This window comes from Protopterus annectens, chromosome 1.part1 (assembly GCF_019279795.1).
Source record: "Protopterus annectens isolate FY-2018-M chromosome 1.part1, PAN1.0, whole genome shotgun sequence".
NCBI classification, from domain to species: Eukaryota; Metazoa; Chordata; order Ceratodontiformes; family Protopteridae; genus Protopterus; species Protopterus annectens.
In genome coordinates, this window is record NC_056726.1 from 111,292,123 (window position 1) to 111,313,999 (window position 21,877).

The 21,877-nt window shown below is 42.3% G+C and overlaps 1 protein-coding gene across 1 annotated transcript in view; it reads right to left on the reverse strand.

Annotated features, from left to right (window-relative positions):
• Window positions 1-21,877, reverse strand: part of LOC122814218 (pleckstrin homology domain interacting protein) — a 2,625,611-nt gene that overhangs the window by 1,814,021 nt on the left and 789,713 nt on the right.

Consider the following 21,877-nt stretch of genomic DNA (forward strand, 5'->3'; position numbering starts at 1 on the left):
GTTTGTCCTGTTTGACTTTTAGTAGAACTTTCAAGAGCAGAGGCGGAAAGGCATAGACTGATAGGTTTTCCCAGCTGAAGGGCAGAGCATCCACTTTCCAGGCTTTTTTGTGAGGAGTTCTTGTGCAAAATTTGTCCAACTGGTAGTTCTGGGGTGAGGCAAAAAGATCTACGTCTGGGCTCCCCCATTTGCGTGTCAACATGTTGAAAATCTGTGGTTCCACTTTCCATGAGATTTCTGCTTAGTTTGTCTGCCAAAATATTCAGCTTTCCTGGCAGTAATTGTGCTTGTAGTTGTACTTGATAGCTCAAGGCAGTGTTCCAAAATGCCATGGCTAGTCTGCAGAAGGGGTAGGAATGTGTACCCCCTGCTTGTTTATGTACCACATAACTGTGGTGGTGTTAGTCTTTACCATTAGTTGTCCTGGATGAAGGTAGTCCTTGAAGGCTGTTAGTGCATTCTGTACAGCTAGCATTTCTTTTTGATTGATATGAAGGTGCATTTGATTTGGGCTCCATTTGCTCTGAATACACTTCCCTGCCAGATGAGCCCCCCCATGCATAGTCCAATGTGTCTGAAGTTAGGGTTTTGGTGGCAGGGGGTGGTGTGAATGGCAGTCCCTTGTTTTGGTGGCAGGCCTCTGCCAACCATAGGAACTGTAGTTGCAGGCAAGGAATGATAGGAATTACTGTTTCCAGGTTGTGACAATGTTGACTCCATAAACTTTTTAAAGTACCACTGAAGTTTCCTAATATGCAGTCTTGCATATGGAATTAGAAGAATGTAGGAGGCCATGAACCCCAATGTTTGCAGTATTAGTCTTGCAGATAGCAGGTTTTTGTGGCCACCTGTTTGAAGTAAGTCACCAAATGAAGTTGCTTTTCTGGCGAAAGGAAAGCCATTTGGGCAGTTGTATTCAAGCTTGCACCCAGGAATGTAATTTTTTTGAGAGGGTACCAGTTGTGATTTCTTTTTGTTTATAGTGTACCCTAGACAAGTTAGAACCCTTTTTACAAACGCCAGATGTTTTAGAAGAATGGCCTTGTTTTCTGCCTGAATTAGACAATCGCCCAGGTATGGATATATTTGAATATTTCTTTGCCTGCAAAATGCAGCTAATGGAGCCAGGCACTTTGTAAATACCCTGGGCGCAGTAGATAAGCCAAAGGGCAGTGCAGAGAACTGATAATGCAAGTAGCCTGCTTTGAAGCGGAGGTATCTTCTGCAAGATTCCCTGACTGGGATATGCAGGTAAGCTTCTTTTAAATCTGGAGTTGCCAACCAGACATCTTTGCCTAGCATAGGAAGTAACTCGTGAAGAGTCAGCATCTTGAATTTTGGAATGTCCAGAAAGGTGTTTAGAGTAGACATGTCCAGAATTGGACGCCATGATTTGTCTTTTCCGGGTACCAGGAAAACTCTGGAATAGAAACCTTGTCCCTTTTCCTCTTCTGGTGCTGGTTGAATAGCCCTCGATGTTCATGAGGGACAGAACTTGTTTCTGGGCCTCTGCCTACTGATTTGGGGGCAGGTCTGGCCATCCGTTTGGAGTTGGCAACGTGTGGAAATGAAATCTGCATCCCTGGGACACTATATTTAAAACCCATTTGTCCTGGGCTATAAGTTGCCAGTTTTTTGCATGAAGAGCCAGTTTCCCCCCAAAGGGGAGGCTAAGAGGTAAGTGCTTGCTAATTTTAAAGGAAAGTCATTGAGACTTTTTACCATAGGGAGGTGTCGTGCTGTTTCCAGATTTGGAAGTGGAGGCACCCCACTGCTTAAATCTGAAACTCCCTTGGGACTGAAACCTTGTGCTTTTGGAATGTCTGGGTTTGGCTTGAGTGGCTCTGGAAGGAACTGAAAAGGACCAGTTCTTAGTAGGCCAGTGCCTACTAAATCTTGGCGGTTGTACCTGTAAGAAATCTTTCACAGTTTGCATAGCTTTAGCTTTATCTTCCATCTTTTTTAGAACTTCTTCAGCCTTATTACCAAACAGACGGTCCTGCTGCAAAGGAGCATCCAACAATTTTGCTTTAACATGACCAGGCAGAGAGCGCTCCTTAAGCCAAGCATGCCTTCTAAGCACAGACCCAGTAACAGCAGCCCAGCAAGAGGCCTCCAAAGAATCAAAACAACATTGCAAAGTATGTTTTCCAACTTGTTCAGCTGAATGCAATAAATCCTGTAAATCCTTATTTTCCACGCAGTCAGAAATCAACATCATTTTCTGTTTAACGAGTCCCATGATATGTTGTTGATATTTTAGCATATGGAATTGACAGTTTAAAGCCCTGATTGCCAAGGTCGCAGAAGTATAAACCTTTTTACCCCATCTGTCCAGCGCCCTGGAGTCTCTGTCAGAAGGGGTAGGATTTTTAGCAGTAGAAGCCTTAATGCCCTTGGGCCCCTGAGAAATGGTTTCAGGGTCCGCAACAGGATTTCTGAAAAGGAATTTGTGGGAGTCAGGAACCCTGTAGTATCTGTCTGGCTTACAAGGGGCTGGAGGCAGGGAATCAGGGGCCAAATTGGATTCTGAAAAAGTACAGTTGTGTACCAACCATAAATGTAGATGTTAGAGTGTATTCACTGTTGCAGTCATTACTCTTGGGTTATCCTGCTGGCAGGCTATCCTCAGTCGGCCAGAAGTCTAGGTCCAGCGTCAGTTGCTGTCGCCCCTTACCCGACGTCAGTGCGCCAGGGGGTATAAAAGATGCAGCCGACGCCATTTTCTTCAGTTTTTCTTGCCCCAGATGTCAGGTGCCCCCAAATTGGTAGGCTGAAAAATATGCCAATAAAAATGCCTGAACAAAAATAACTTTATCTACAAGCAAATACACCAAATAGGCTGTATAGGGTAGAGAAGTGCAGATAAGTCCCAGCAAAGAGAAGGGGGATGGTGGGTGGGTAACCTGGACTGCAACAGTGAATACACTCGAACATCTACATTTATGGTAGGTACACAACTGTACTATGTTCATAGTGTTTCACTGTTGCAGTCATTACTCTTGGGTTGAATCCCAAAGCTGAGGATGGGTGGCTGGGCTAAATAGGATTAGGAGAGGCTATGAAGCCCTGCAGAACTGCAGTGGCAAAGCCTGCTCTGGACTTAGAGTAAGAGGTAAGTGGTAGTGCTTTGTGAAAGTGTGCACTGAACTCCAAGTTGCAGCCTCTAAGATATCTTTGGTTGGTACTCCTCTGAGGAAGGCTGCTGAAGTGGCTGCTGCTCTGGTGGAATGAGGCCTAATGCCCTTAGGCACTGATCTGCCATGTTGAAAATAGCAGAAACGGATGCAATGGCCTATCCATTTAGAAATAGTCTGTTTTGAGACGGCCTTTCCTTGTGATCCTGCAGCATATGACACTAAAAGTTGCTCAGACTTTCTGAAAGCTTTAGTTCTGTCCAAATAGAAGCGTAACTGCCTGTGTATGTCCAAAGAATGCAGAATTTTCTCACCCTTGTTCTGTGGATTTGGATAAAACGTAGACAAGTGAATGGTTTTGCTGAGGGCCACACGGGATACCACCTTAGGCACAAATGTAGGATTTGTTCTCAGAGACACCCTGTCTGGATGAAAAATGATAAAAGGTTCCACAGCAATGAGTGCTTGTAACTCAGAGACTCGCATTGCTGAGGTTACTGCTAGGAGTAGAGTTGTTTTCCAGGATAAGAATTTTATATCTGCTGTTGAAGCTGGCTCGAAAGGAGGTAACATAATTGAGGTCCCAGGCCGGAATTGGTGCTCTACTTGGAGGCCTAATGTTTTTGGCCCCTCTGAGGTACTGCCTTATTAAAGGATGAGAAAAGATAGGTGGTTCCGTATTGTAATGGGCTGAAATGGCAGAGGCATGAATCTTAATTGATGAGAAAGAAAGGCCTTTGTTCAGCATCTCAGTTAGGTATTGTAAAATCTGAGGTATATTTGGTACAGACACATCAATGCCTTGTTCCTGGCTCCAAGCACAGAATCTCTTCCATTTTTCTGCATAAGATTTTCTAGTACTGGGCCTCCTGGCCTCCAAGATAGCATCCATAACAGCTTTTGAAAGAGGTGTGCTATGAAAGGTTACATTATCCGCCATGCTGCCAGATTTAAGATCCCGAGTTGGCTGTGCAGGATCCGATTGTTTTGTTGGGTCAGCAAGTGAGAAGTTTGAGGCAATATCCATGCTGGACCTTGAGACAAGCTCTTTAGGACTGGGTACCAGTGCTGGCGTGGCCAGTCTGGTGCAATCAGTATCATTTTTGGTTTATCTTGTCTGACCTTTAGGAGTACCCTGGGAAGGAGAGGCAGTGGAGGAAAGGCATGTACTGTTAGGTTTTTCCAGCTGAAGGATAGGGCGTCAATTTTCCATGCTTGCTTGTGATAAATCCTTGTGCAAAATCTCTGCAATTGGTAGTTGTGAGGGGAGTTAAAAAGATCTATGTCTGGGCATCCCCATTTCCTTATTATCATGTTGAAGACTTGCGGATCCAGTTTCCATTCGTGGGGATCCATGAGGTTTCTGCTTAGTTAGTCTGCCAGAGTATTTGTTTTTCCTGGCAGGAATTGTGCTTGCAGGTAAATTTGAAAAGCCAATGCTGTGTCCCATAAGGTCATTGCTAGTCTGCAGAGGGGGTGGGAATGTGTACCTCCCTGCTTGCTTATGTACTACATGACCGTAGTATTGTCTGTCTATCAGTAGCTGTCCTGGATGAAGCAGGTCCTTGAAAGCTGTCAGGGCATTTTGAACAGCTAGCATCTCTTTTTGACTGATGTGAAGGTGCATCTGGTTTGCAGGCCATGTGCCCTGAATACATTTTCCTGCTATATGGGCCCCCCAGGCATAATCTGATGCATCCGTTGTTAGTGTCTGTCTGGTTGTGGGTAAACTGAATGGCAGACCCTTGTTGTGGTGACAGGCTTCTGCCCACCATCAAAACTCCTGTTGTAGGCAGGGAATGAGTGCAATTACTGTCTCCAGGCTGTGGCAATGATGAGTCCAAACACTTTTTAGATACCATTGTAGTTTCCTCATATGCAGTCTGGCATATGGAATTAGTAGAATGCAGGATGCCATGAAACCCAGGGCCTGCCGAATTTTCCTTGCAGATAAGTAGGTTTTTGTTGCCAATTTCCTAAGAAGTCAGTTGCTTTTGTTTGCCTGGCATGAGATAAGCCATCTGGGCAGTTGCATTTAAGCTTGCACCCAGGAATATTATCTCGAGAGGGCACTAGTTTAAATTTATTTTCGTTTACTGTGTACCCTAGGCCAGTTAGTAATCTTTTTACAAACGCCAGATGCTTTAAAAGAATGTCTTTGGTCTCTGCTTGAATTAGGCAGTCGTCCAAGTAGGGATATATTTGAATTCCTCTTTGTCTGCAAAATGCAATTACTGGTGCCAGGCATTTTGTGAAGACCCTGGGTGCAGTAGATAAGCCAAAGGGCAGTGCAGAGAACTGGTAATGCATTGAGCCAGCTATGAATCTGAGGTATCTTCTGCAAGATTGTCTGATTGGGACATGCAGGTATGCCTCTTTTAGGTCCAAAGTTACAAGCCAAGCCTTCTTGCCCAGCATGGGCAGTAGCTGCTGTAGAGTCAACATCTTGAATTTTGGAACTTCCAGAAACGTATTTAGTATAGATAGGTCCAGTATTGGTCTCTAGGTTCTGTCCTTTCTGGGTACTAGGAAAAGTCTGGAGTAAAATCCTTGCCCCTGCTCTTGTGGTACTTGCTGAATGGCCCTCATGTCCATGAGGGCTGTAATTAGTTTTTGTGCCTCTGCCCATTGATTGTTGGCAGGTCTGGCATACCTTTTGACCTTGGTAGAGTGTGAAAATGGAACCTGTAGCCTTGGGACACTATGTTCAGGACCCATTTGTCTTGGGTAACCATTTGCCAATTTGATGAAAAAAGTGCTAGTTTTCCCCCTAAGGGGGATGTCAAAAGAAAAGTGATTGGATCTGACAGAGGAAAGTCTTTGGGACTGTTTCCTGTAAGGTTGTGATTTGTCTTCTCCGCTTTTGGAGGTAGGAGCACCTCATTGTTTAGGCCTGTATGATCCTTGGGGCTGAGATCTGCCTTCTAGGACGCCTGTATCTGCCTCTTTGTGGTCTGTCTGACACTGGAAAGGACCAATTTTTAGAAGGCCAGTTTCTGCTAAACCTGGGTGGCTGTACCTGTAAGAAATCCTTGACTGTCTGCATGGATTTTGCTTTATCCGACATTTTTTTCAACACCTCTTCTGCTTTAGTACCAAACAAAGTATCATGCTGTAATGGTGCATCTAATAATTTTGCTTTAACATGATCAGGCAGATTCTGTTCCTTTAACCAAGCATGCCTTCTAATAACAGAACCTGTAACAGCGGCCCTGCAAGAGGCCTCCAATGAATGATAACCACATTGCAAAGTATGCTTTCCCACTTGTTCAGCTGCATGCAATAAATCCTGCAATTCCTTGTTCTCTGAACATTCAGTATTTGTCAACAATTTCTGTTTAAGCAGTGACATCAAATATTGCTGATATTTAAGCATATGAAACTGACAATTTAAAGCCCTTACAGCCAAGGTAGCAGAAGTGTTAACTTTTTTCCCCCCATCTGTCTAGAGCCCTAGAATCCCTATCAGAGGGGACAGGGTTTTTTGCAGTGGAACCTTTAACCCCTTTGGGACCTTGAGATATAGTTTATGGATCAGCAGTGGGGTTCTTATATAGGAATTTATGAGAATCCGGAATCCTGTAGTATCTGTCTGGCTTAGCAGGTGCAGGGGGTAAAGAGTCAGGGGACAGGCCGGACTCCGAAAATACATCATCTACAATGTCTAAAACAGGTGGAATAGCAAGGGGTCTATGCTGAGGAAGTCGCAGAAAGTCTCTGAGCCTTTTCTTAGATTCAGAAAAATCTTGGCTCTCCCAGTGGAAATGCTCCCTCATGGCATGCAGGGTTTCCCCAAAAGAATAATCCTCAGGAGGAGAGGCTGAAGGAATGGATTCTTCAGCATCAGAATCCTCATAGGGAAGCATGGAGTAATCCTGTTCAGAAGAGGAATCAGAGGAAATAGAAACATGATCAGAAGAATCATACTCTGTCTCTTGCCTAGGCCACTTATCAGGAGGGGGATGGGAGCCCCTGATCAAAGTAATTAGGTATTCGGCCATTTCGACCATCTGTTTTTTAGGCATGGAAGACTGAGTAGGAGAATGCTGTACTTATTTCTTTGTCTTTAGAGCTGCTTTAGTCTTTGTCGCTGAAGATGGCTTAATACATAGTTGTATAGGTCTGAAGACACCCTCAAAAGCCGATGCCTGCTCAGCGGCTCCGGACCCATCTGAGGGAATGATTTCCGAGTATCCAGAGGCCCAGTCGGCTCCACGTGGGAGTCAGAAGCGGCCTGTGGCTCTGAGGTAGCGGGCGCCAGGGGCTGCGAAAGCGCCTGAGAACCGGCGACTGGCCTAGCAGAGGCCTCGTCGTCGGTTTTGGACTTTGGATGCCTATCCTTTTCCTTGTCCTTGCATTTTTTGTAAACTCCGGTTGCCGGCTGGTCCGACGGCATAATATAATTAAATCTTTGGCCAAAGTAATGAAATGCAAAATCAAACTGACACTTAATAGTGCGTTGGTTAAATCTAGCACAAAACCGACAGCTAGCAACTTTGTAATCAAGGCCTAGGCAAGGAATACAGCAAGAGTGAAAATCCTTATGAGGTATTTGCTTCCCACAAGAAATACAATTGTTAACTTTTTCTGACATCGGTCGGGAGCAAGAAAAAAGTTTGCCCAACGGGGTACTTAGCTTTAATGAAGACTTCAGTTCTGAAATTCGGATTTGAAAATCTCAGAGGAGTCGGCCGACCGGCACTTATGAACTGCTTTTGCTTCGGGCACCACGCGGCAAGAAAGACTGAAGAAAATGGCATCGGCTGCATCTTTTATACCCCTGGCATACTGACGTCAGGGAAGAGGCGAAAGCAACCGACGCCGGACCTAGACTTTGGAATTCTGGCCAACTGAGGGTAGCCTGCCAGCAGGATAACCCAAGAGTAATGACTGCAACAGTGAAACACGATGAACATCACATCATCAACAATGTCTAGTACAGGAGGTATAGCCAAAGGCCTATGCTGAGGAAGAAGGAAATCCCTAAGCCTCTTTGTGGATTCAGAAAAATCCTGACTTTCCCAGTGGAAATGCTCCCTTAAGGTATGTAAAGTTTCCCCAAAAGAGAAATCCTCAGGGGGAGAGGCAGAAGGAATGGAATCCCGTGCATCAGAGTCCTCATAAGTAGGAATGGACAAATCATGTTCATTAGAAAAGTCAGAAGAAACAGAGTCCTGTTCAGAAGATTCATAGTCAAGTTCAGCCCTAGGCCTCTTGGAAGGGGGGGGGGGGTTGACTACCCCTGATTAGAGTAATTAAATCTTCAGCCATTTTGATCATTTGTTTTTTGGGCATAGCGGCCTGAATATGTGGCCTAGGCGTAGTTTTTTTAGACATAGATCAAGATTTTGGTCTTAATATTGAAGGTGCCATGGGTTTAATATACAAATCTGTAGGCCTGAATACACACTCAGAAGCAGGTTGGCTCCGGACCCATCCAAGGTAGAGACATCCACGGGTTCCATAGGTGAAGCATCTCGCGGCATACCGGACTCCGAATGGGTCTCAGTAGAGGCCTGCGAATCAGAAATAGCGGGTATCAGAGGCTGCGAAAGCACCTCACTGAGTACCGGCAAACTGGCGACTGGCACAGGAGAAGCGGCGTCGGCAGTTTTGGACCTCAACGGCCTGTCTCTGTCTTTTTCTTTGCATTTTTTCGGTACTCCAGTAGTTGGATGGCTAATCGACATAATTTCTGGATAATTAAACTGAGAACCAAAATATTTAGAAGCAAAAATGTACCGATGACGGATAGTGCGCTGATTAAATAAAGCACAAAACTGACAGCAAGGTACGTCGTGGTCAAAGCCTAGGCAAGGAATACAGTACAAATGGAAATCCTTATGAGGTATTTGCTTCCCACAAGTAATGCAATTATTAACTTTTACTGACATCGGTAAGGCGCAAGAAAAAGTTTCCCCAACGGGGCACTTGGCTTTTTCGTTGAAGACTTCATTTCCAAAACTCGAAAACGAAAATTTCAGGAGTTGACCGACCGGCACTTGCGAACTGCTTCTGCTTCGGGCACCGCACGGCAAGAAAGACTGATGTAATGGCGTCAGCTGCATGTTTTATACCCCTGACGACCTGACGTCATGTGAGAAAGGACAGCATCCGACGCAGGACCCAAGACTGTTAATCAGGCTGACAGAGCAACCTGCCAGCAGATTACCCAAATGTAATGACTGTAACAGTGAAACACTAAGAACTTCCACATTTCCAATGTTTCTCAACTTGTTGATGGAGACTACAAAGTGGATCAGAAGTGGTACTGTGATATGGGTAGAAGACAAGTTATGTCGGAGACAGAAGATTATAAAGATTAAGTAGTTGTGTATACACAGAATTTTCCAACATTTTGAATATGAGTATAAATATAGCTACTAGTCGGTAGTCACCACAAGAGATGTCAACTGCATGGTTACTTTGTATAACATCACTCAGTTACAGAATACAACAGTCCTTTTAGTATCTACACTCCTGGTCAGGTTAAATGGCCTGGGAGGGCTACACAAAGGAGAAGCATCAATGAACCCAGGAAATTACAGACACAACTCTGACTAACCTCATCCGTAAGGCTATGGAAAGAATTATGGAATTAGGATATAGGTAACCTACACACTTTCTGTCTAAGCCCGTCTAGATTTGTCAAGGGCAGATCCCACCTACTTTACTTGGATGACTTCTTTGAAAAGGTTTTTAAGACAACAGAATAGGGCTAATCAGTACACAACGCATACCTAAACCTCACAAAACTGTTTGATACCACTCCACACTCTGGTATCATAGATAAAGTATCCCAGCTAAATGTTAATCTCAATGTAACTTGAGTAGCAAATCGGCTAACAACTGCAACTCAGGAAATTAGGGTGGGCAGCTGTACATCCTTCAAAAGACCCATCAGTAGTGATGTACTCCAGGGTTCAGTCCCTAGGCCACTCCTCTACGGCATTTACTTCTCAGAGTTCAAAGCTACTATTATGGTTGATTGAGTTTGCAGACAACTATAAACTTGGTGCCATCATAAACTCCTCAGAGGACAATAAGAGCCACCTAAAAAGGGGCCTTTCTCAAACCAAAAGCTGGTGTCAAAACCATGGGCTATAACTAAATACCAAGAAAGGTATAACAGTATCCTTCGACAAGTAAAAAGTCTCTTGCTATCACATCAATAACACACCCCTGAAAATAGATACAGTAATTAGGGATCTGGGAATCTATAGCAATTAACTGTTTTTCAATCATCACATACTCATTATTGTGACACATTTGGTTATACTTAAGAAATGTAGCTTAAAATCAAGCCTGACTAATACAAATTTGGTGTCTGGTATGTCATTAAAGGGTCATCTGCATATATCCCACGGGCCTCCACTATAACAAGCTTAAGGTATTACACAATGAAGACTCTAGCTTGGCTGGGTCTTTCTTGCAGGCTTTTAAAGAACAAAAGAGGATGGACAAATTGAAAATGCACCAATATCAACACCTTGGAAAACCACTTTGAAAATAAAGATATGGAAACACTCATAACACGATACATAAACTGCAGATATCAAACACTGATGAAAGCCACAATACAAGTGCTAAGAAAAGTAGTTTACAAGATCACTGTCGTAGTAACATGCAAAATATCTCTAATATATATTGACCTGAAGTTCATAGCATATCAGCATCCCAGCTAAAATCAGTCTCTGACTAGGGTTTACTCCAGGTTACAAACTACTCCACTAAAGACAGAGTTCACAAAAACGCACTACCGTTGTCTGCTGAATGTCAAATACATAAATACTGTACAAATCTCTTCCTATTATTTCCCAACTTACTTTGCTACCAAAGTCTTTTATTGATAGACACACACACACACACACGAAGTGGGGTGGTTACTCTGGACTGGAACACAGTCACAGGATTTCAATACCATTCCACTTGACTTCTACATTCTGATTTGCCTTGCAGCTAAGAAATGACCTGGAATCTAAACACTAAATTAGGGTTACCATATTTGGTTAGACAAAAAAGAGGACGAAAAAATATGTGCTGGGTCGGGACAAAGGGTCTTTCACAAGGTGAAGACCCCCCCCCCCCCAAATAAAAGGTCTTTAGTCTTTAATGAGGAACATCACAGTTCCGCATTAAAGACAAGTAGCTCCGTGTTTGGCGATTTTTGATTGGCCCGTATGCCGGTATATGAGCCAATCAAAACCTTGCACAGCGGACCCTCTTCGTTCAATGCGGAACATCAAGCAGTTCCGCATTGAACAGAGCTCTGTTTTTCAATTTTTTTTTTTGATTGGCTCGTATACCGATATACGGACCAATCAAAAAAACAAAACAAAAAAAAAACCCAAAGCGGAGGCTGTTTTGCCGAGAAATAGGGACTCTGTTTTTTTGAAAATTCTGTGATTTGCCCAGGTTTTTGAAAAACCCAGACAAACTGCAGAATTTTCAAAAACCGTCCGGACAGGAGCACAAAGAGAGGACGCATCCGGGGAAACCCGGACATATGGTAACCCTACACTAAAGCATTCTGTAAGAAACAAAGTAGGAGCAGACCGCTGACTCAATGGAAACAAACAAAGCAAATAAAATAAACAAAAGTCAGCTGGATGGGGTACACTTTAATAAAATAAAATAAAAATAGACACAAAAAGATGAGTGCTTTCACAACCAATGTTGCTTCTTCAGATCTATCAGCAGTCAAAAATCACAAAACCTATATAGCACAACCAATCTAATCAAAACAAGTCAATTAAGTTAAATTAAACTAAATTAAATTAAATTTAATTAAATTAAATTAAATTAAACAATGTTTCAAACCTCTGGAACTTAATGACAATCTTAAGGTGACAGTTTCATTTAATCCCATTCCCCTGCTAGCTGCTAACAAAAAATACATTTCACCTCTAAGCACTCAGTACGAGTTCTAACATCACCCCCTCTAGTCATATTTTGATACATCTCTAGCACCAAGAATTTAAATATATGTGTCGGACCTTCTTTAATAACATGTCTAGCTAGTGAATTCCTACTGTCTCCTTTGCTGATAGCATAAATATGCTCCCTGATACGATCTCAAAGGCATCTATTAGTCTTCCCGACATAGTAGGAACTACATACCTCACACTTAGCTGAATAGATTAGATCCCTCGTGCCACAACCTGCCTACAAGCCAAATTCAAAGAGCTGTCCACTCGGGATGTACAAAGCACTTATCAGTCTTCTGCAAACACTACATGCTCTGCATGGATGTGTCCCTATCTTTTCAAAAGCTTTTCTACATAGATTATCCTCAGCCAGGGGTTTATAACATAACATAACATAACGACAAAGAATACCAGTAAATCACTTCACACACAAAAAAGTTATCAAAGACACAAATTACAGAGAGTAGCTGTTAAAACAGCTGTTTTTAACAATTTTCAGAAGAAAAACCCCAAGGTCAAAGACCAGTAAAGGTAAAAGAAACCACTTAGCTCCAGCCAAGTCGAGACCACGTCCAGCTTGTAAAGCGGCAAACGAGATCTGGGGAAGCAGGTGTAGTGCATCCTGGGATAGGGAATAGCCCAGCCAATAAGAGACTTCGTTCTAGTGAACTAGTTGGCCGAGTCGGAGCCGATGGATCGGCTCCAAGTCCATCAGTTATGAATGTAGGCGAGATAGGATCCCATTACATCATTATTTTCAGAGTTGGATATTTTTTAAAACAAAGCGAGGCTCACTATCCAAGACTTCTCTATACTTACAGTCTGACAACAAAACCTTCCAATGCTTCCTAACAATACTACAGATAGAGCCTACATTATCAGAATACACAAGGGACATCTGGAAATGGTTAAATATATCATGTTCACCAGCACAATTTATATCACTTGTATTAAAGTATGGTCTGGCGCTATCATCCGTAAATGACACTACATCATTCTGAAATCGTGCAATATCAGATTCTGAATACCTGCTACCAAAACTAATCAGCAAGGATGTAAAAAGTAGTACACATCACCGTCCCTGGTGTGTAATCTGGCATTCCTAAAAAATGTACCTTTCATAGCATTCACCTTCAACTTCTTAGGGTGCATACGTTGAGTGTGCAACTTATTATTAATCTTACAAGGTTTTTTAAACAAGACAGTGTCCTACCCATCAGCAATCCTACAGACACGAACATCTAAAAAGTCAATAAACAAAGGGGAATAATTAAAAGTGAACTTTAAGAATCCAGTGGTTTTCTGCAAATATTACACAAACAAATTAAATGCATCAACTGTTCCAGCCCACAAAAACACATCATCTACAAAATGACCATAGTGCAGGATGGAACCTAAAAACGAGTTACAACTATTAAAAACGTATAGAGCTTCCCACTGGGTGACCACCATATTTGCATAACTATTAACGTTTACGGTGTCAATCACAACACTTTCTGAAAAAAATATCTATCCTCAAATGTAAAAACATTATTAGTTAAAATTAGCTCCAACAAGAAACAAATCAAATTGACCTTATCTACTGAATACTCTGACCATCTCATCAGAAACTGCCTAACATAATCTATCCTATGTCATTAGGAATCACAGTAAATAAGGAGACCACATCCATGGTCACTAAAAAATATTTTTCAACACCATTGTCCTTAGACCAATATGCCAGCCTCCCAAGAAAATGTTTAGTATCCTTCAGAATTGTGTCGACACCCTCAATAATAGGCCAAAGTTGTCCAACAAATACCGATAAAGGTTCTGTCACGCACCCACTCCCAGAATCAATTGGTCGCATGGGTGGATTATACAAATCCTTATGAACTTTAGGAAATCCATAAATGGCATGAATCTAGGGATGTTCGACCAAGAAATAAATCAGTTCTTTACTAACAGCTCCTTCCATTAACAAATCATGTACATAGTTATGCACTCTATCAACCAACTTATGTACATCAAACTTTGCACATTCAGTATATGTTGCAGAATCATTCAACATTGCCGGCATACTGTTAACATAATCAGTAGTATTCATCACTACAATCCCTCCTCCTTTGTCTACTGGACAAATGTATAAGTCAGTCCATCTTAACTCATTCAAGGTCTTAAATTGCAATTTACTCAAATTGAAAAATGAGCCCCTATGATTCTTACTAAAGAACTCATAAATATCATCCTCACACAGGTTGTAAAAAGCTTCAACCAAAGGAGGATTATTAGGTTTAAAAAGCAAAGTCAGTTTATACCTAATGGATGATACATCATTATTCCCAAACGATCTAAGTGAAACATTATGAAAACTTTAAATCTAATAAAATATCATCTACCCTGGATTGTCTAGCGGGTGTAAAAGACATCCCTAAATTAAGTACCTCAAATTCAAGTTCAGTCAATTAAACAGAAGAAATATTAATTAAATCCTCTGAACCATGCTCCAGACAGTATGTCCGAGTTCCAGCTGTCCCGATATAGTCTTTCATTCAAACCTGTTCCTGCTCCTCGATCCTTCTCTCTCTTCCTGTTTTCTCCATATTCACATGCTCCGGCAGTTGCAAACCTAAAAAAGGGTGACTGGATGTAGATGGCATGTTACCTCCTCCTACAGAACCAGGCAAACTCAAATTCTCAGAAGCACACATAGCATTTACATTGTCAGATACAACAGCATCAATATTCATGTTCTGCTTGGATTTAACTTTAACTCGAAAAGAACACCTCTAAGCACAGAGGGAGAGTCCTTTGGTTGAGTTATACACCTAGCCTGGTCACAGCTGCTGTTTTTTGGGTTTAGATTAAACTTTATCAGACCAAAAACCATGGCTCTGCATATGCAGAGCAGTCCTATCAGTCATACTATAATTTTTCTCTATATCTGAGGCAGTTCTCTTACCAGCCGATGCTGGAGGACATTCACTGTCAGCTTCTCTTGCTGCACGAGCATATTTCTGCTTAGTTCTTTCCATTCTCAGCCATGAGAAAATTCTCCCTTCCTGAAAATCAGCAATGCCCCTTAATTTTTTACATTTTGTCTCTATGAGATGTTTTTCATATATTGAAATATCGGAGAACAAATTATCCAATCTCTTTGTACAAATAGTTGATCTAAGGAAATCCATTCATTCTGTTAAAAGTCTTTTTCAATCTCACTCTGAACATCAGCCACGACCGGTTTAAAAAATTCTTATCAGCAATTCTGTATATTTAGAACTCAGTTCCAAGTTAAGTATTTGCTATTCTTTTAAAAAGATCCGGAAAATAATTACTATATGTTGGCATTTTACAAATTCAAAGACCTCTTGGAGCGACTTTAAACCTAAGACAAGCGTCAAAATGAAGCCTTTGCCATTGCAGGCATTTATATCTATAAAATTATTTTCAAGGCATCTAAAAACTGCCGAGGACTGACCTGGAATCTAAAAGTACAGTTGTGTCCACCTACCATAAATTTAGATGTTCAAGTGTATTCACTGTTGCAGTCATTACATTTGGGTAATCTGCTGGAAGGTTGCCCTCAGTCGGCCTGAATATCAAAGTCTTGGGTCCTGCGTCGGTTGCTGTCTCCCCTTCCATGACGTCAGGTCATCAGGGGTATAAAACATGCAGCAGACGCCATTTTATTCAGTTTTTCTTGCCCCCAAATGGGGAGCAAAAATACATATGTGTGTGTGTGTATATATATATATATATATATATATATATATATATATATATATATATAAAAATAAATAAACAGTACTATATGTAAATGCACTTTTAGCAACAAACTTTACCTTCATCTAAAAGCAAATACACCACAAAGGCTGCAGAATATAGTGAAGGAAAGAGAAGTTATAGAAAAGGGGGATGGCGGATGGGTAACCCGGACTGCAACAGTGAATACACTCGAACATCTACATTTATGGTAAGTGTACACAACTGTACTGTGTTCTTCGTGTTTCACTGTTGCAGTCATTACATTTGGGTAGAATCCCAAAGCTATGGATGAGAGGATGGAACTAAATAGCATTAGGAGCGGCTATGAGGCCCTGGAGAACTGCAGTGGCAAAGCTTGCCCTGGATTTGAGGAAGAGAGGCAAATGATAATGCTTTGTGAATGTATGAACAGAGCTCCAAGTAGCAGCTTCTAGAATGTCTTTGGTTGGAACTCCTCTGAGAAAGGCTGCTGAGGTAGAGGCAGCCCTGGTGGAATGTGACCCGATTCCCTTGGGTACAGGTTTACCAAGGTGCAAGTAGCAGAAACGAATGCAGTGGCTTATCCACTTAGAAATAGTCTGCTTTGATATAGCCTTCCCCTCTGATCCTGAAGCAAATGCCACCAGTAGTTGCTCAGACTTTCTTTGAGATTTGGTCCTGTTTAAGCAGAATCTTAGTTGTCTGTGTACGTCCAATGAATGCAGAATCCGCTCCACCTTGTTCTGCGGATTTGGGTAAAATGTTGGCAGGTGAATTGTTTGGTTAATAGCTACACTGGATACCACCTTAGGCATAAAGGAAGGACTGGTCCTGAGGGACACCCTGTCCGGGTAAAATGTAATAAAAGGCTCCACAACAATGACAGCCTGTAGCTCTGAAACCCTTCTTGCTGAAGTGATTGCCAAGAGGAAAGCTGTTTTCCAAGATAAAATGTTTAAATCCGCAGTAGCTGCTGGTTCAAATGGAGGCAGGGTGAGTTTTTCCAGCACAAAGTTGAGGTCCCATGCAGGAGTTGGTGATCTTCTGGGAGGCCTTAAATTTTTGGCCCCTCTAAGATACTGTCTTAGCAGAGGATGAGAAAAGAGGGGAGGCTCCGTGTTGTAATGAGCCGAGATGGCAGAGGCATGGATTTTTATTGAAGAAAAAGATAGGCCCTTGTTAAGCATCTCAGTCAAGTATTGTAAAATCTGAGGGATATTTGGTTTTGCTGTGTCTGTTCCTTGTGCTTGGTTCCAAGCACAGAATCTCTTCCATTTATCAGCATAAGATTTTCTAGTACTAGGCCTTCTGGCTTCCAAAATGACATCCATCACAGATTTACTGAGAGGTGTTGTTTGAATCATTAAATGATCAGCCATACTGCAAGGTTCAGACTTTGGAGCAGAGTGTGCAGAATTTGATTGTTCTGCTGAGACAGTAGATGAGGTATTTGAGGCAAGTACCAAGGAGGGAGTTAAGACATATTCCTTAGAATTGGGTACCAGTGCTGGCGAGGCCAGTCCGGAACAATCAGGATCATTTTTTTGTTTTTTCCTGTCTGACTTTTAGTAAGACCTTGGAGAGAAGAGGCAGAGGGGGAAAGGCATAGACTGATAGGTTGGTCCAACTGAAGGATAAGGCGTCCACTTTCCATGCTTGTCTGTGATAAGTCCTTGTGCAGAATTTGGCCAGTTGAGAATTTTGGGGAGAAGTAAATAAATCTATGTCTGGCCTCCCCCATTTCTGTGTTACCATGCTGAAGATTTGTGGATCCAGTTTCCACTCGTGCAGGTCCACAAGATTTCTGCTTAAGTCGTCTGCCAGAGTGTTTTGTTTTCCTGGCAGAAATTGAGCTTGAAGATGTACTTGGTAAGTCAAAGCTGTGTTCCACAATGCCATGGCTAGTCTGCAAAGGGGGTAGGAATGTGTACCCCCCTGCTTGTTTATGTACCACATAACCGTGGTGTTGTCCATCTTTATCAGTAGTTGTCCTGGATGAAGTAAGCCCTTGAAGGCTGTCAGGGCATTCTGAACAGCTAGCATCTCTTTCTGGTTGATACGCAGATGCATTTGTTTTGGGCTCCATATGCCCTGAATGCATCTCCCCACCAGGTGGGCCCCCAAGCATAGTCTGATGCATCTGCAATTAGGGTTTGGGTGGCAGGGGGTAGAGTGAATGACAGTCCCTTGTTTTGGTGACATGTCTCTGCCCACCAAAGAAACTCCTGTTGTAGGCAGGGAATGAGAGGAATTATTGTTTCCAGACTGTGACAATGTTGACTCCATAAACTTTTTAGGTACCATTGAAGTTTCCTCATATGCAGTCTTGCATATGGAATTAGTAGAATGCAGGATGCCATGAACCCCAAACCCTGCAGAATTTGTCTTGCAGATAACTGGGTTTTTGTTGCCATCTGTTTGAAGTATGTTGTCAGTTGCCTTTGTTTGTCTGGCGTAAGGTAAGCCATCTGGGCAGTTGTATTCAAGCTTGCACCCAGGAATGTAATTATTTGAGAATGTACCAGTTGGGATTTCTTTTCGTTTACTGTGTAACCTAGGCATGTAAGAAGCCTTTTTACAAATGCCAGATGTTGAAGAATGTCCTTGTTCTCTGCTTGAATGACAGTCATCCAGGTAGGATAAATGTGTATGCTTCTTTGTCTGCAAAATGCAATTACTGGTGCCAGGCACTTTGTAAAGACCCTGGGAGCAGTAGATAAGCCAAAGGGCAGTGCAGAGAATTGGTAATGCAAAAAACCTGCCTTGAAGCAGAGGTATCTTCTGCACGATTCCCTTATTGGGATATGCAGGTATGCCTCTTAAGTCTAGAGTCACTAACCAAGCGTTCCTGCCCAGCATAGGCAGTAGCTGTTGCAAAGTCAGCATTTTTAATTTTGGAATTTTCAGGTACGTGTTCAAAATCGATAAGCCCAGTATTGGATGCCAGGCATGGTCTTTTCTGGGTACCAGGAAAAGTCTTGAATAAAAACCTTGTCCTTTTTCCTGTTCTGGTACTGGATGAATAGCCCCCATATCCATGAAGGACGTAACTTGTTTCTGAGCCTCTGCCGATTGATTTTGTGGCAGATCTGGCCAACCGTTTGGAATTGGCAAAGTATGGAAATGAAATCTGTACCCCTGGGATACTATGTTTAATACCCATTTGTCCTGGGTAATTAACTGCCAATTTTGAGCATGAAGTGCTAATTTCCCCCCCAAGGGGGTTTCCAAAAGATAAGTGCTTGGTGAAGGTAGAGGGAAGTCATTGAGACTGCTTACTGTAGGGTTGTGCTTTGTTTCCTCCAGATTTGGAGGTGGAGGCACCCCATTGAGGCACCCCATTGTTTTGACCTGTAAGAACCCTGTGATTGGTATCTAGAGCCTTTTGAGCACCTAGAGTTGCCTTGAGAGGCTCTGTTGGACAAAAGAAAGGACCAATTTTTAGTAGGCCAGTGTCTACTGAACCTGGGTGGCTGTACTTGTAAGAAATATTTTACAGTTTGCATATATTTAGCTTTGTCTTCCATTTTCTTTAAAACCTCTTCTGCCTTATTACCAAACAAAGTATCATGCTGTAAAGGTGCATCCAACAATTTGGCCTTAACATGATCAGGCAGATTTTGCTCCTTGAGCCAGGCATGCCTTCTAATCACAGATCCAGTAACTGTGGCCCTGCAAGAGGCCTCCAAGGAATCAAAACCACATTGCAAATTATGCTTTCCAACCTGTTCTGCTGCATGCAATAATTTCTGTAATTCTTTATTTTCCACACAATCAGAAATCAACATAATTTTCTGTTTCAATAAGCCCATAACATGCTGTTGATATTTAAGCATATGAAACTGGCAGTTTAAGGCCCTAATTGCCAAGATTGCAAATGTATAAACTTTCTTTCTCCATCTATCCAGCATCCTGGAATCTCTATCAGAGGGGGTAGGATTTTTGGCTGTAGAGGCCTTTACACCTTTGGGACCCTGTGAGATGGTCTCAGGATCAGCAGCAGGATTTTTGAATAGAAATTTGTGGGAGTCAGGAACCCTGTACTATCTGTCTGGCTTACTAGGAGCTGGAGGTAGGGAATCAGGAGCCATGCTTGATTCCAAAAACACATCAACAATGTCTAATACAGGAGGTATTGTCAAAGGCCTATGATGAGGAAGGAGAAGGAAATCCCTAAGCCTCTTTTGATTCAGAGAAATCCTGATTCTCCCAATGAAAATGTTCCCTTAAAGTATGCAAGGTTTCTCCAAAAGAAAAATCCTCAGGAGGAGATGCAGATGGGATTGATTCTTCTTAATCTGAATCATCATAGGGTGGAATAGAAAATTCCTGATCAGAAGAGGAATCAGAAGAAATGGAAACCTGATCTGAAGATTCATAATCAGTGTCTTGCCTAGGCCTTTTAGCAGGGGGGGGGGGGTTGGGAACCCCTGATCAAGGTAATTAAGTCCTCGGCCATTTTGATTATCTGTTTTTCAGGCATAGGGGCCTGAGCACGTGGCTCATGCGTCGGTTTTTTAGACTTAGAAGATGTTTTTGAGCTTGTTTTTGAAGCTGGCGTTGGTTTTATATAAAAATGTTGAGGCCTGAAATCACCCTCAGAAGCCGGTGTCCTGCTCAGCGGCTCCAGACCCATCCAAGGGAGAGACATCTGCGGGTTCAATACTCTGAGAATCTCGCGGCATACCGGACTCTGCATGGGTCTCGGTAGAGGCCTGTGACTCAAAAGTAGCGGGTATCAGGGGCTGCAAAAGCACCAGAGTACCGGTGACTGGCTTAGGAGAAGCTTCGTCGGTTTTGGACCTCGACGGTCTGTCTCTGTCTTTTTCTTTGCGTTTTTTGTGAACTCCGGTAGTCGGATTGCTAACCGACGACATTTCAGGGTAATTAAATCTGGATCCAAAATATTTTGAAGCAAAAATATACTGACGCTTAATAGTGCGTTGGTTAAATCTAGCACAAAACCGACAGCAAGACACGTTATGATCTGAGCTTAGGCAAGGAATACAGTACAAATGAAAATCCTTATGAGGTATTTGCTTCCCACAAGTAATGCAATTAATAACTTTTACTGACATCGGTAAGGAGCAAGAAAAAGTTTCCCCAACGGGGTACTTGGCTTTAGTTGAAGACTCTGGTTCTGAAACTCGAATGCGAAAATTTCAGGAGTCGACTGACCGGCACTTGCGAACTGCTTCTGCTTTGGGCACCACGTGGCAAGAAAGACTGAATAAAATGGCATCAGCTGCATGTTCTATACCCCTGATGTCATGGAAGAGGAGACAGCAACCGACGCAGGACCCAAGACTTTGATATTCAGGCCGACTGAGGGCAACCTGCCGGCAGATTACCCAAATGTAATGACTGCAACAGTGAAACACGAAGATCACCAAAGGATACTGTACTGGCTTCTAACTAACCATTCAAGCCATTCTAAAAGTACAAGTGTGTTTATAAATGCCCAGCGACCACTTCCCTATATGGGGCCTCTGGCAAGATTATTACTTTTTACTTACACTCTGGTTACTCTTCTAACCACAAGTGTTAACGGGAACAAGGGTTAGTCATTCCAGGTACAACACCCATCTGTTTCACTGTTATCGAAATAATAATGTAAATAAGCATAACATTAATGTAAATAGTGTACATATTCTTTGCTGTCCAAGTACTGACACAATGGTTCATTAATTGTTACGTTTTTGCATCGCTGTTTTTGACACAATGGATTCTTAACTGTTGCAATAGGAAAACAGTGCAGTCAAAATTTAACAGTAATAATCTCTCTGCTGTATTTTCTCACAATTGAAAAATAAATGCATGTATTGCAGGCTCCTTGTAGGCTGGATCATGGGTGAAAATGGTCAACAGACCAGCCCATCTATGTGCTCAGGAAATAGAAATAAAAGGCTTACTCAGATACTACCCAATTAAATATTTCAAGAACAAATATTTGTACACATTCAGTGCTGCAATACAACTTTACTTGTGAAACCACTCTGGTTAACCTATGTCTTAAGTACAAGAACACTTGCATATAATTTTAGCACAAACACAGTTAATGGGGGACACAGACAGCACAGGATGAATGCT